This window comes from Triticum dicoccoides, chromosome 7A (assembly GCF_002162155.2).
Source record: "Triticum dicoccoides isolate Atlit2015 ecotype Zavitan chromosome 7A, WEW_v2.0, whole genome shotgun sequence".
Classification (NCBI taxonomy): Eukaryota; Viridiplantae; Streptophyta; class Magnoliopsida; order Poales; family Poaceae; genus Triticum; species Triticum dicoccoides.
In genome coordinates, this window is record NC_041392.1 from 96,556,589 (window position 1) to 96,572,954 (window position 16,366).

A 16,366-nucleotide genomic window follows, 5' to 3' on the forward strand; every position below is an offset into this window, starting at 1 on the left:
CTGCCGCCGTTAACCGTGAATACTGAATAGTAAACCGTGAACAGTAAAATAGCGTTCTAGTTTAAACATTATTTCCGTATGCGATGAGCAGTAAAATCAAAAAATATATATATAAACTGAAATTCTTTGGCATCGAAGATACCCTAGTGCGTGAACAATAAAAATGTTCATTAATTCAAAAAAATGTTCGCGAATATGGAAAAGTTATTCTTGACTTTAGAAAAATGTTCACAAACAATAAATTTGAAAATATCTTCCCGAACTACAAATATTGTTCGCGGGTATGGAAAAAAGGTTCGCGACTTTAAAAAAATGTTCGCGACTTTAAAACAATGTTAACGAACTTTTTATTAAAAGTCACGAATATTTTTCCCAAATTCATCGTTCGCGAACATTTTTTTGAAGTAGCGAATATTTTTTCCAAATTCATCGTTCGCGAATATTTTTCTAAGGTCACGTATATTTTTCCCAAATTCATCGTTCGCGAACATTTTATTAAAGTCACAAACATTTTATTAAAGTCGCAAATATTTTTTGCAAATTCATCATCCGCGAACATTTTGTAAAGTCACGAACATTTTATTAAAGTCGCAAATATTTTCTCCAAATTCATTGTTCGCGACCATTTTTTTAAAGTCGCAAACATTTCATTAAAGCCATGAATATTTTTTCCAAATTCATTGTTGGCGAACAGTTTTGGAATTAATGAACATTTTTACTGTTCATGCACCAGGTTATCTTTGATGCCAAAGAGTTTCAGATTTTTTTAATATGCTTTTTTTCATGTTCATCATGCACAGAAATGATGTCCAGAACTGTACGCTATTCAAGTTTAACACCGCCAACTGGCCGGTTAGGGCGGGTAGGGGAGATTTTGGACCTGGATGACACACTTACTGCACTTCGAGGACCTGGATAGCGATTTTCATAGTTCGAGGACCTACGTGACACCCCTGAAATAGTTCGAGGACCTACAGTGTACTTCACTCGAAATTTAACTATATGAAGTTAGAACGCAAAGAGAAATTTGTATGTAACTGAAGAACAAAAAACCCACCCAACTGAATGTTTTGTTGATGCAATGCACTTTAGATAGCAACAGTCACAATCACAGCAGGAATTTTGATCTCCCTCACAATGGACAGAACTTTAGTTATGCTAAGGAGGATAATGAAATGCACACCAAGATAAAAGAAGTGAAAGCTCATGCACATGAAACAAAACTAAATCTAATTGAATGCATGTGTGATTTACCTATACTTATGTGCACTGGCGGAGGAGCCCAGTGGGCAAGGTGTGGCAGCCGCCACACCTTGATTTGGCACCAACTTTTTATATATATAAGCATATACTTTTCTTTTTAGAAATGCAAACATATACCACTCGTTAGTTTTAGACCATGCTAGATTGATTCATCCAAACAAAGCTAGATGAAGCACATAAGTTAGATCGAAAGCACACAAACTGGCAGCTTGATTGATGTGTTGCCCAGCACATGCCCATCTCACTACGTAGACGTACGCGAACCAGCTCGCTTCCACTGCACATACCCATCTCACTACATAGACGTATGCAAAATAACTATCTTTTGCATCTCTGAGGCCAAAAATACCTCCCCAACAGATAGTGTAAATGCAAATAATAATAATAATAATAATAATAATAATAATAATAATAATAATACATTTCCATCTCCCGGAGATGCAAACTAGAACACCTCACGGTGCAAATTTGCATCTACACCTTTAGGAGATGTAAAAGGAACGGCAATGCGTCAACCGCCCAACCGTCTTCATTGCACTTCCGCCAGCCCGCCCGCCGGTGATTTTTGCCCTGAAATGCGTCGCCGTCGCCTGTCGGCCCATCCCCGACCCCACCGCCGGCAGCAGCGTCGTAGCCGTGGCCGACCCGTCGATTTGAGTCTGCTACGCTGATGACTGCCCGCCTCCGCCGCCGGCGATTTGTGCCCGAAAACGCCGCCGCTGCCGCCAGTCCATCCATCCCGAACTCCATTGCGACCCCACGACCTATCCCCACCACTGCATGCGTCTTCTCTAGACATCATTAAAAGATTATGTGCAGTGCAGTTTGAATTGGCTATTATGTTTTTGCATCAATTTTTTTTTGAGGGGGCATCAATTTTGTCTAGTTGACAGTTTGCCACACCTTAATTTTTTTTCGTCCTCCGCCTCTGCTTATGTGTGCCTAATGAATAAGAATGGATATTTTGAAGGATATATGATCAGAATTTCTTCATTGGACATTTGCGGAAAAAAAAAATCTTCATTGGAAGAGTGTAGAGAACATGTACATATGGTTTGTGGTGCAAGATTGTAGAAACTTACTACGAACTACATTCTACTACAATAATTATGGATGTGCATTCGGATACAATTATACTGAATTGAGCTGGATTGTTATACAATAATGCCACTGAGTGAACTCATGAGGGTAACTATGTTTCCATCAAAAGGCCCTCAGGCCTGATACGATGCATATTTCATTGAAAATGAAAAACATAGAACATCCTTATATCGACCAACTTGCAGCAACTCTACAAGTACAGTTAAAGGAGTAAACAAAAACTGAGATCATCCACGCAAGAGAACTCAGTAAAACATCTTGAGAAACTCCAGAATCACCACAGTTCGAGCCTTTGACCACTCCACTTCATTGGTAGTCCTCTTGTTTAGTAGCAGGTGAGCCCTTGGATCCGTCCCTTTAAGCTCGATTTCCGTGGTGCACTCATCATCATAAATATAGCATGTATGACTGAAATTCCCTTTTTACCAAACTTAGTCTGCAACTCTGCATGTAATTTATTGTATTAATATATATACATATCCTTTGATATCCAATCAATCCAGAGGGCTAGCGCTACAGGTTAGGCAAGAGCAGCATAACTCAAGGCATTACATCTTGGTTGCCATTGCCAAGGCAGATGCAAGGCGGGAGACGAAGCCAACATGAGTTGTTATGTATTGGTCACCTCGTGATAATTTCTGACGGTATTGGTGATCCATCTCTCGGTGTCACATCCCTGGTTCTGTTATGCATTAGGTTAGACCTCATGTGAGCTTCATGTTTTAATTCAAATGAAATTTGAACTGAGGGAATTTTGGAAGCCTCAAAAACTTAAATAAAAGAGGGGCAAAGAACCCTGGAAAATGCATTCAATGTTTTAAAATGGCCTTAAATAATGTTGGTTATATTTTGGCAAGGGTTTTGCACCAAACCAAAAATAATGAACATTTTTGAGGAATATTTTGAGCACTGAATTTAAATCATTACTTTATTTGCATTTGGAACTATATTCATAACTTATATAGAATATATTTCCAAATACCCTGAAACATTTTTTATGTGCTTTTGGAAAAGTCCATTAAGCAGCATAAATATTCTTAGAGGAGTTTTTGGCATTGTTTGAATTATTTTTAATTCAAAACAGTGGCAAAAGAATTAAATAAAAGAAAAACAGAACAGAATTAAATAAAACAGAGCAGAAAGCCTACCTGGCCTTACCCGTGCAGCCCACCAGAGCCGGCCCAGCTCCTGTGCTGGTCCAGCACTGTGCGGCCCAGCCCACCTCCTCCTCCCTGTCGCCTTCCTCCTCGCGCCAGTAGGCAGAGGAGGGACTCGGCGCACGCGCCCGAGCTCGCCACGCCACCACCCTGCTCGTCTGCTTTGCCTGAGGCCACCACGACGCCTCGCGCCTTCTCCTCGGCGCCGCCTCGACCCCTGGAACCCTCCCGCTCACTCCCTCGTCCCCATCTCTCCTCTGTTTCCTCTCTCTCGCCCGGACCGAACGGAGCCGCCGCCACCGACAAGCTTCCTCGTGGCCACCGCCACCCCCTCTCCTCCCCGACGCGCTCCTGAGCTCCGCAGTGCCTCCCTCGACCTCCCCGTCGGCTCACGCGACCGGAGAAGCCCCGAAGTGCCGTCCCGACGTTTTCCCCCTCCTCGGCCACCGAGGACCGCCGCTGTCGATTCGCCGCCTCCGACGCCTCCCCGAGCTCCCCGAGGCCACCGTCGCAACCCCTGTGAGCTCCGCCACCGTTTCCCCCTCTTTCCCTCTTCGTTTGATTGCCGTAGCCGTCGCCCCCTTGATGACCGAAACCCGCCGCCGCCTGTGATCGCCGCCGACGTGCCTCCGGCCACCTAGTGGCCCGGCTGTCGTGCTCAGCTTCCTCCCCGCGCCGCCTAGAACACGTAGGTGCCTCGCACGAGCCTCCCCGGCCACCGTAGCGTCGACCCCGAGCTCGCCCAAGCTCCGGCGACCGCCACGGTCGATGCCGGTGACGACTCCGGCCATCTTAGGCCCAGCCGCTGCCACTACTCGACGCGGACGAGTGCCTGCGTCACGTAGACGCCCTCCGCCGGCCATTTGGTCGCCGGAGGAGGGAAACCGCACCCCTCCGCCGTCTCTGGCTCCGCCGGCGACGAGCCGCGGGTCAACTCCGGCGAGTTGACCCAGGTTTGACCTTCCCCGTGTGTCACTGACGTGTGGGCCACCCCCCCCATGACATTTTAGTTAGTATTAGTTTAACACTAATTAACCTAGGTTAGTTAGCTGATTAGTCGCTGACCAGTGGGCCCTGGCCCCACAAACAGTTTAGTTAGAATTAACTTAAGGCTAATTAACTTGGTTAATTAGTTGTGTCACTGACCAGTGGACCCCACTGGTCAGGTTTGACCAGCAGCAGCGTCTGTTGACCTGCTGACGTCACGGTGACGCAGTGCTGACGCAGTAAATTCATTTCTGGATTTATTATTATTCAGGAAATTCCAGAAAATGGTAAAAAACTTCTAAAAATCATAGAAATTCAACCGTAACTCCAAATTAAATAATTTATATATGAAAAATTATCAGAAAAATCCAAGGAATCCATCTGTACCATTTTCATGCATGTTAGAACAACTTATAGGTGCTGTTTAGCACAAATCATATACATGGCATCTGAATAATCACATATGGAGTTTGAATTTGAATCTTGTATTCAAACCAACTTCATTTAATCTGTTGCTAGTTGCATTAGCCCAAAACACATTCATTTTGCCATGTCATGATCATGCATCATATTGTGCATTGCATTGATTGTGTTCCCTTCTGTGTTGCCGGTATTTGTCCCCTCTCGATAGACGTGATACCGATGATGTGATCGTTGACACTGATGAAGACTCAATGTTATCTTCAGAAGTGCCAGGCAAGCAAAACCCCCTTGTTCATTCCGATAAAATCCCACTCTCTCGCTCCTGCTCTCTTTTACTGCATTAGGACAACAACGACATATTTGTTACTTGCTGCGGTAGCTGAACCCCTTTATCCTTTGCATGACCTGTCATTGCCACAGTAAATAGATGAAACCCACTAGCATGAGTAGGAGTTGTTTGAGCCCTGTTGTGCCTACTCATTCATGTTTGTTTGTCATGCCTGCTACTGCTTAGAGTTGAGTCAGGTCTGATTCATCGGGGATGAAACAGAGGTGTGTGAACATGTCCTACTGTGTGTGAGCTAAGTGTGTGAACACGATTTGGTAAAGGTAGCGGTGAGAGGCCATGTAGGAGTACATGGTGGGTTGTCTCATTGAAGCCGTCCTCAGGAACTGAGTTCTGTGTTTGTGATCCATGATTCAGCTACTACCATACATTGGGCCCTGAAATATGACCCCGCTCGACTTTTTATTCACCCTTGTCCTCTGTCCAGGAGTTGCAAGTAGTTTCTGGTGTTTGTAGTATGCTGGAGGCCGTGGACAGCGCTGACCGTAGGGGTGGGCTGTGATGCGGTAGGCACATGGCCGGTAAACCGGGCGCCGTTTGGTGTCACGGAACCCTGTTCACATCGTTTGGGGCTGTGAGCGAAACTCCGGCCGGATCTCCTCATGGATGGAACCCGAATAGGCGATAAACCTGGACTAGAGACTTGAGTGTTTAGGTAGGTCGTGGTCTACACCCACGTCGGTTTTCGCTTAAAGTCTGCCGAGCACATGTCGTGTGCAGACGCTAAGTGGTGGAAACATGTATGAAGAAGTACACCCCTGCAGGGTTAATATCATCTATTCGAATAGCCGTGTCCGCGGTAAAGGACTTCTGGGTTGCTTATATCAGTTCATAGACAAGTGAAAGTGGATACTCTAAAATACGCAAGATAAGCGTGAGTGCTATGGATGGCGTTCTCGTAGGGAGACGGGAGCGGATCCATAGTGGTGTATTGATATGGTGAATATGTGGACTCGTGTGCGCCACCTCAAAAGAGTTACTTGCAGTCATAGTTCAGGATAGCCACCGAGTCAAAGCTGGCTTGCTGCAGTTAAACCCCACCATCCCTTTGTTGATAATGATGCATATGTAGTTAGTTCTGATGTAAGTCTTGCTGGGTACATTTGTACTCACGTTTGCCTATTTTATGTTTTTGCAGAGAGACTTCGGTCTCACTAGTAGTTTTGCGTGGACTTCAACGTTTAGCTTGTTACCTCAGCTACGATCTTGTGCCCCGGCAGGATCTGGTAGATAGTCAGGCTTCTCAGCCCTTTTCAGTTATAGATGTCTGTACCCAGACATGATAGCTTCCGCTTGTGCTTTGATTTGTATGCTCTGATTGTTGGGTCATGAGACCCATGTTTGTAATATCTCGCTCCTCGGAGCCTATTGAATAAATTACTTGAGTCGTAGAGTCATGTTGTGATGCCATGTTGTATTTGCACATATCGAGCATATTGTGTGTATGTTATTGAAATGCTTGGTATGTGTGGGATCTGACCATCTAGTTGTTTATCTTTAGTAGCCTCTCTTACGGGGAAATGTCTCCTAGTGTTTCCACCGAGCCATGGTAGCTTGCTACTGCTCCGGAACACTTAGGCTGGCCGGCATGTGTCCTTCTTCGTTCATGTGTCTGTCCCTTCGGGGAAATGTCACGCGATGAATACCGGAGTCCTGTTAGCCCGCTACAGCCCGGTTCACCGGAGTCCTGCTAGCCCAGTGCTACAGCCTGGATTCACTCGCTGATGACCGACACGTTCGATGTTGGGTCATGGATGCCTGTCCCTGTAAGTCTGTGCCACTTTGGGTTTACGACTAGCCATGTCAGCCCGGGCTCCTTATCATATGGATGCTAGCGACACTGTCATATACGTGTGCCAAAAGGCGCAAACGGTCCCGGGCAAAGGTAAGGCGACACCCGTGGGAATACCGTGCGTGAGGCCGCAAAGTGATATGAGGTGTTACATGCTAGATCGATGTGGCATTGAGTCGGGGTCCTGACAGCGTTGGTATCAGAGCTTGACTGCCTGTAGGATTACCAAGCCAAACTGGTCGAAGTTGAGTCTAGAAATTCTTTAGTTATATGTAGGGGAATTGATTGTGGGATGGAACGTAAGGCTCTTTTACTCCTTATACCTCATGCCCTTCTGATCTGAGTCATCTTATCTTTCCTGCGGGGATTAAGAACTAGGCTATCTCTTCTTTCTATCAGGATCACGTGTTACTAATCCATAGACTTATAGATTGTTGGACTTAAGCCTCGTTTCAGTTCCTACTACTTCTATATGTTAATTGTTGATCTCGAAACCTTGATATTGTGCTTCTGAGTGGTTATGCCACCATTTTTGTGAATGTCTCAAATCTTTTCTAAGCATTTACATCCGTTATGCTGTCCGAGTCATCCCAGGTTTCTAAGTAGTCTGATGCATTTGGAAATCCTTTCTTCCCGTTTCAATGTTCCCATGGGCCAGATTAACCACACTAATCAGTGAGTTGAGGTACTCCGCTACCTTGACATATATGTTGGAGATATTATTATGACCCTAGGTGGTTTAGGGAGTCACCTAGTAACCTAGCAATGTTTTGTGTTCCCAGTGTGAAGATTCTGGCCATCATTCTCGAAAGCATCCCGTGGTGCTACTTAGTAATAGGTATTCTGTTCCTGGGTTCTTGAACCCGAGATTCACTCTACTTACTTCATGTTGATAGTGTTTGCTAGTTCCTTCAGGATATTAGTAACTTTGCGATAGTCCTCGAGGTCCGTGGTATTTCCTTCTTCCAAATACTATGAACCGCTTATGGCAGATGTTTATTGGATCAAAAGATCACAATTAGAGTACTCTTGAGGAGATCTCCATTCATAAATCGTGACTCTGCCAGTCCTACCTCTCTGCATGGGTTATCTGGAAGAAATGTTGAATTCGTTCGACATGCCAAACCATGCATCCACAACTCAGAAAATCGTGTGTTCCTTTGAGTTGTCCCTCTTTAGTTGTCTACTGACCTTCATCTATCAATTGATAGTCAAGAGTATGCGTGCGTTCGTTTATCGATGCCTATTACTCTTGTGGTCCGTCAAGCCATTCTATCGCAGAATGACTAGGAGAAACAAACTCCAGTACCTCTTCCATATCCAGGATTGGGTCAAAGAAGTTGTGCTCCGTAGATCAAATTGCTAATCCAGCTTTTGTTCTGTTCTACCTTGGAGTATTACCATCTTTATATCGGGATTGTTATAGGAATTGCACACCATCCCATGAACTCTTGGTACAGTGATACTTCTTGCCATCACTGTTCATTCCTCGGCCCTCGTGTTGATGCAACCGGAATACCGACAAATGAATTGTGATGTGTGAAATCAATACTCCCAGCAACCTCGTTGCTTGGTAGTTAAAGGATAATAATTTCATTCTTAGCATGTTGGTTTTTGAATCATCCTTCTAAGACTTATCGTGCTACCTAGTCCTTATTTCGGTGCACCCTTCGATTGATGAGTTAGGATCTTGTCAAGTCCTCACTCATTTGACCATATCGTCTTGCCCCAAAAAGCAAGATTGTTCTCGAGCTTAGTAACATATCGGTGGTTCGTGATTTTCCGAAGATCTTCTCGGAAGTATTACCAGGTTGTCACCTGACCGCTGTGTTGAGCTCGTGATCAAGTTGGTTTATCCTGTAAACCACCCTTTCTCCAAGAATCCGTGTTGGATATCCCTGAGCTAGTTGGTTAAGCTAGACAACAACTTGGAGAGTTGGAAGATAAAAGCTTGCCTGACTTAACTCGTTCCAAAGGGATATTCTTGTGTAGTGTGTGTTGAAGAAAGATGATATCTTCATCGATTGGTCCCTGTGATCAGTTGCTGGACCTATTGTCTTATCAATCCTTTGATTTGAGTGTGGGCTATCGTCAAATCAAATCAGTACCAACGATGCTCGTAATGTTGTCTTATTCGTGGTTGATCCCTCGAGCATACACCATTACATCTTTGGTCTGACCAATGCTATCACCGTGTTCACTTAACTATGGAATTCCTTTTAAAAAGGAAACCTAGATGAATTGTTGTTGAGCCCATTGACAACATCCTTATCTCCTCCATGATTTTGTTGAACATTAAGCTAGTGTTGGAAACTTTTGAAAGCATTTGTTCATGCTAGCTCATGAAGCATATGTTTGGATGAAGGTAGTGACTTCCTTTAATTCATGTGCATCTGATGCAAGTTGCCGCCGTGGATTCGAGAAAGTCAATGTTGCTTCCTCTGGAATCATCGCAAGTCAGTCATGCATACGTGCGAAGTATTCTGTGGTTCGGAGACTTGCAACCTCCATTCCATAGGTGTCCCGAGCACACCAAGCCACTGGTTGATTTGTTCAAGGAGAAGGAGTTCCTTCATAAGAGCTAATCCGGACTTATGTAAGGACTTCGATACCCTCGTTGATGGTTCCCCCTCCTGAACTCGGTAGTGTTTTATTATAAGACTACTATGTGGTCATGCTTGTCTGGGACAACGTGTTCACATGTTAGTAGCAGAACCAGCTCATGTTTTGGAGCTTGCTATCGTAGTTCATCTCCCGAGAATCCCGCAACGTCATCTCGTCGATTTGTGTTGCAAACTTTCATTTTTCTTCCTAGACTCGATGGGTCTGGAATATTCTGACACCAACCAGATCTGAATCTCAGGCAGATATGATGGTTGGAACATTTCCCCAAGAACTATAATATTGGTTCCTCGATAACCGGTAAAGTGGATGTCGTGGCCAACACACCCAACCGGAAGACCTATTATTGTAGTATCTTGATTGAAGAAGTTGGCCACCTCCCCTAAGGATTTCGTAGGATTTACTCCCTAGTTGCCCCTATGGATTTTTGTGTTCCCGAAGTCCGACCTTTTACTTGATGTTTTAGATATCAAACCATATCTATGAATGGGTTATACTAGCACATCAAGGAGAACATTAGAAGCGGAGTGCTAAATGTCTCTCGGTCGATCATCCAGATTTTGTTTCCTTGGCCTCGCTAAGGTGAAATCTGAGAAGGTGTTATCTTCCTTTGCATCTGCATCCTCCATCACCATTCATCATGGTAGTAAGTTGTGTTACCGGACCCTTGACACGGATATTGGTAAAACCTCGATAATTATGGAAATGCTCAAGTTCTTGAGAGCACGCACAAGCGCTACGTCTTATCATCGGCACTAGCTGGGATTGCCCCAGATTTCCTCGGTTATGCTATAACCACTCCAACAGTGAATTCACTCTCTATTGTTGGGTTCTTCCCCAGTTACCAGAATCATTCCCAGCATTTGCATTTTGTTCCCAGCTTGCACCGCCAATGTGCCATTCTACCATGGGTCTCTTCCATTTCCGGTGATAAGCAAAATTCATCCATTACGTTGTCTTCAACAAGGTAATCCACATCATCCAAGTTTGAGTATGCCATTCTACCGAACCCCTCTAAATGATCGATTATGATTTGCCTTAAGCTGGCATAAAGAGTTTCAATGATCTCTGAATCAAAGGTAATTCTTTTGCCACTTAAGGGAAGATATCTACGAGTCACGGTTCCGAAGGTGTCTCGTTGTGGTATCATGGCAACTCAACTCCTCGCTACGTTGACAACCGTTCACCACCTTCTTAGGTGTGGAATCGTTGTCCACCTAGTGAACCTTCGTCATCCGTTTCTCTCCACCCCTCTTGATGTGTATCTCGTGTCTCAACCCGAGAGATGGTCCTATGTCTCATTCCGTGAGTTGTTCGATCTTCGAGAGGATCGACCCTTCTAGAGTCTCCTTCTTCCCTCCATGTCATGTTGACAGGATTTCTTAGAGAAAGACTTCGAGACAATGATGGTGATCGAATCAACGCTCTTATGAAGTGCACCCTGGATCGTGAAGATTATACTAGTTGCGTTTCCCCTTCACCTTACCCTACGCTTGAATCTCGAGACGAGATTCTTGTTTAGTGGGGGTGAGTTGTCACATCCCTGGTCCTGTTATGCATTAGGTTAGACCTCATGTGAGCTTCATGTTTTAATTCAAATGAAATTTGAACTGAGGGAATTTTGGAAGCCTCAAAAACTTAAATAAAAGAGGGGCAAAGAACCCTGGAAAATGCATTCAATGTTTTCAAAATGGCATTAAATAATGTTGGTTATATTTTGGCAAGGGTTTTGCACCAAACCAAAAATAATGAACATTTTTGAGGAATATTTTGAGCACTGAATTTAAATCATTACTTTATTTGCATTTGGAACTATATTCATAACTTATATAGAATATATTTCCAAATACCCTGAAACATTTTTTATGTGCTTTTGGAAAAGTCCATTAAGCAGCATAAATATTCTCAGAGGAGTTTTTGGCATTGTTTGAATTATTTTTAATTCAAAACAGTGGCAAAAGAATTAAATAAAAGAAAAACAGAACAGAATTAAATAAAACAGAGCAGAAAGCCTACCTGGCCTTACCCGTGCAGCCCACCAGAGCCGGCCCAGCTCCTGTGCTGGTCCAGCACTGTGCGGCCCAGCCCACCTCCTCCTCCCTGTCGCCTTCCTCCTCGCGCCAGTAGGCAGAGGAGGGACTCGGCGCACGCGCCCGAGCTCGCCACGCCACCACCCTGCTCGTCTGCTTCGCCTGAGGCCACCACGACGCCTCGCGCCTTCTCCTCGGCGCCGCCTCGACCCCTGGAACCCTCCCGCTCACTCCCTCGTCCCCATCTCTCCTCTGTTCCCTCTCTCTCGCCCGGACCGAACGGAGCCGCCGCCACCGACAAGCTTCCTCGCGGCCACCGCCACCCCTTCTCCTCCCCGACGCGCTCCTGAGCTCCGCAGTGCCTCCCTCGACCTCCCCGTCGGCTCACGCGACCGGAGAAGCCCCGAAGCACCGTCCCGACGTTTTCCCCCTCCTCGGCCACCGAGGACCGCCGCTGTCGATTCGCCGCCTCCGACGCCTCCCCGAGCTCCCCGAGGCCACCGTCGCAACCCCTGTGAGCTCCGCCACCGTTTCCCCCTCTTTCCCTCTTCGTTTGATTGCCGTAGCCGTCGCCCCCTTGATGACCGAAACCCGCCGCCGCCTGTGATCGCCGCCGACGTGCCTCCGGCCACCTAGTGGCCCGGCTGTCGTGCTCAGCTTCCTCCCCGCGCTGCCTAGAACACGTAGGTGCCTCGCACGAGCCTCCCCGGCCACCGTAGCGTCGACCCCGAGCTCGCCCGAGCTCCGGCTACCGCCACGGTCGATGCCGGTGACGACTCCGGCCATCTTAGGCCCAGCCGCTGCCACTTCTCGACGCGGACGAGTGCCTGCGTCACGTAGACGCCCTCCGCCGGCCATTTGGTCGCCGGAGGAGGGAAACCGCACCCCTCCGCCGTCTCTGGCTCCGCCGGCGACGAGCCGCGGGTCAACTCCGGCGAGTTGACCCAAGTTTGACCTTCCCCGTGTGTCACTGACGTGTGGGCCACCCCCCCTGACATTTTAGTTAGTATTAGTTTAACACTAATTAACCTAGGTTAGTTAGCTGATTAGTCGCTGACCAGTGGGCCCCGGCCCCACAATCAGTTTAGTTAGAATTAACTTAAGGCTAATTAACTTGGTTAATTAGTTGTGTCACTGACCAGTGGACCCCACTGGTCAGGTTTGACCAGCAGCAGCGTCTGTTGACCTGCTGGCGTCACGGTGACGCAGTGCTGACGCAGTAAATTCATTTCTGGATTTATTATTATTCAGGAAATTCCAGAAAATGGTAAAAAACTTCTAAAAATCATAGAAATTCAACCGTACCTCCAAATTAAATAATTTATATATGAAAAATTATCAGAAAAATCCAAGGAATCCATCTGTACCATTTTCATGCATGTTAGAACAACTTATAGGTGCTGTTTAGCACAAATCATATAAATGGCATCTGAATAATCACATATGGAGTTTGAATTTGAATCTTGTATTCAAACCAACTTCATTTAATCTGTTGCTAGTTGCATTAGCCCAAAACACATTCATTTTGCCATGTCATGATCATGCATCATATTGTGCATTGCATTGATTGTGTTCCCTTCTGTGTTGCCGGTATTTGTCCCCTCTCGATAGACGCGATACCGATGATGTGATCGTTGACACTGATGAAGACTCAATGTTATCTTCAGAAGTGCCAGGCAAGCAAAACCCCCTTGTTCATTCCGATAAAATCCCACTCTCTCGCTCCTGCTCTCTTTTACTGCATTAGGACAACAACGACATATTTGTTACTTGCTGCGGTAGCTGAACCCCTTTATCATTTGCATGACCTGTCATTGCCACAGTAAATAGATGAAACCCACTAGCATGAGTAGGAGTTGTTTGAGCCCTGTTGTGCCTACTCATTCATGTTTGTTTGTCATGCCTGCTACTGCTTAGAGTTGAGTCAGGTCTGATTCATCGGGGATGAAACAGAGGTGTGTGAACATGTCCTACTGTGTGTGAGCTAAGTGTGTGAACACGATTTGGTAAAGGTAGCGGTGAGAGGCCATGTAGGAGTACATGGTGGGTTGTCTCATTGAAGCCGTCCTCAGGAACTGAGTTCTGTGTTTGTGATCCATGATTCAGCTACTACCATACATTGGGCCCTGAAATATGACCCCGCTCGACTTCTTATTCACCCTTGTCCTCTGTCCAGGAGTTGCAAGTAGTTTCTGGTGTTTGTAGTATGCTGGAGGCCGTGGACAGCGCTGACCATAGGGGTGGGCTGTGATGCGGTAGGCACGTGGCCGGGTAAACTGGGCGCCCGTTTGGTGTCATGGAACCCTGTTCACATCGTTTGGGGCTGTGAGCGAAACTCCGGCCGGATCTCCTCATGGATGGAACCCGAATAGGCGATAAACCTGGACTAGAGACTTGAGTGTTTAGGTAGGTCGTGGTCTACACCCACGTCGGTTTTCGCTTGAAGTCTGCCGAGCACATGTCGTGTGCAGACGCTAAGTGGTGGAAACATGTATGAAGAAGTACACCCCTGCAGGGTTAATATCATCTATTCGAATAGCCGTGTCCGCGGTAAAGGACTTCTGGGTTGCTTATATCAGTTCATAGACAAGTGAAAGTGGATACTCTAAAATACGCAAGATAAGCGTGAGTGCTATGGATGGCGTTCTCGTAGGGAGACGGGAGCGGATCCATAGTGGTGTATTGATATGGTGAATATGTGGACTCGTGTGCGCCACCTCAAAAGAGTTACTTGCAGTCATAGTTCAGGATAGCCACCGAGTCAAAGCTGGCTTGCTGCAGTTAAACCCCACCATCCCTTTGTTGATAATGATGCATATGTAGTTAGTTCTGATGTAAGTCTTGCTGGGTACATTTGTACTCACGTTTGCCTATTTTATGTTTTTGCAGAGAGACTTCGGCCTCACTAGTAGTTTCGCGTGGACTTCGACGTTTAGCTTGTTACCTCAGCTACGATCTTGTGCCCCGGCAGGATCTGGTAGATAGTCAGGCTTCTCAGCCCTTTTCAGTTATAGATGTCTGTACCCAGACATGATAGCTTCCGCTTGTGCTTTGATTTGTATGCTCTGATTGTTGGGTCATGAGACCCATGTTTGTAATATCTCGCTCCTCGGAGCCTATTGAATAAATTACTTGAGTCGTAGAGTCATGTTGTGATGCCATGTTGTATTTGCACATATCGAGCATATTGTGTGTATGTTATTGAAATGCTTGGTATGTGTGGGATCTGACCATCTAGTTGTTTATCTTTAGTAGCCTCTCTTACGGGTAAATGTCTCCTAGTGTTTCCACCGAGCCATGGTAGCTTGCTACTGCTCCGGAACACTTAGGCTGGCCGGCATGTGTCCTTCTTCGTTCCTGTGTCTGTCCCTTCGGGGAAATGTCACGCGATGAATACCGGAGTCCTGTTAGCCCGCTACAGCCCGGTTCACCGGAGTCCTGCTAGCCCAGTGCTACAGCCTGGATTCACTCGCTGATGACCGACACGTTCGATGCTGGGTCATGGATGCCTGTCCCTGTAAGTCTGTGCCACTTTGGGTTTACGACTAGCCATGTCAGCCCGGGCTCCTTATCATATGGATGCTAGCGACACTGTCATATACGTGTGCCAAAAGGCGCAAACAGTCCCGGGCAAAGGTAAGGCGACACCCGTGGGAATACCGTGCGTGAGGCCGCAAGGTGATATGAGGTGTTACATGCTAGATCGATCTGGCATTGAGTCGGGGTCCTGACACTCGGCCTGGCCACTGAGAGTAATGCTTCTGCTAGAAACTACACCGAAACAACACCAAAAGCACACAAACCGAAGTAGATGGCGGCCATGATTTATTTCAGTCAAAAAATCTTTGAAGCAATGCGGCAATAAGTTTCTTATTATATATCAATGCAAGGCTACCTCTACGTAATCATGTGTAACTATAAACAGATAATTTGAGTTTTGTTGCCAGAACACCACATGCGAGGAAAAAAGAATCTAATTTCAGAGTGCTCTTTCGTACCAGGCCGATGGCGAAGACGGTGGCTGCAATCTTGAGCAAGCAGGATAGTGTGGCGAAACCGCCAGAAGGTGAGGCTTTGATCATTAGCCAAGGTAATGAGGCCAGGAAAACCACCACACATAGGAGGTTACTCCAATGGATCTACAACAGCGACCGACAGGTTGGAGCATTTTTTTCGAAAGGGGGTGATCCCCGGCCTCCGTATCAGAACGATGCATACGGCCATATATTAATAAGTAAAAGGTTCAACACAAATCTTCATGTCTCGAACAAAGAACGAAAAAAGGCTCACAAAGAGCTAAAAAGTAATAGGAAAGCCACAACCGGCTGGCATAAAAAGATAGGATCACTAATTGCCTATCCTATTATATGACCGTTATCCAAACCGGCAGGAGGAGCATATGCTTTAGACGTAGGCGATCTCAGATTTAAAGACCTCGTTATTGAGGACCGAGCAGAGGAGACGAATAACGAGAGGTAGGTGGGTTGATTCCTGCAAGGTCTCTGATAAGATAAACAATGAAGATAGGATCAGCAGAATTGTCCATGTGGGGATGAAGAGAAACCTGAGAGGAAGAGGGAGATGAGAGCTCGAGAGAGAGACGTGGGAAATATAGACTATGATTGCTGATTAATGTGGGAATTTA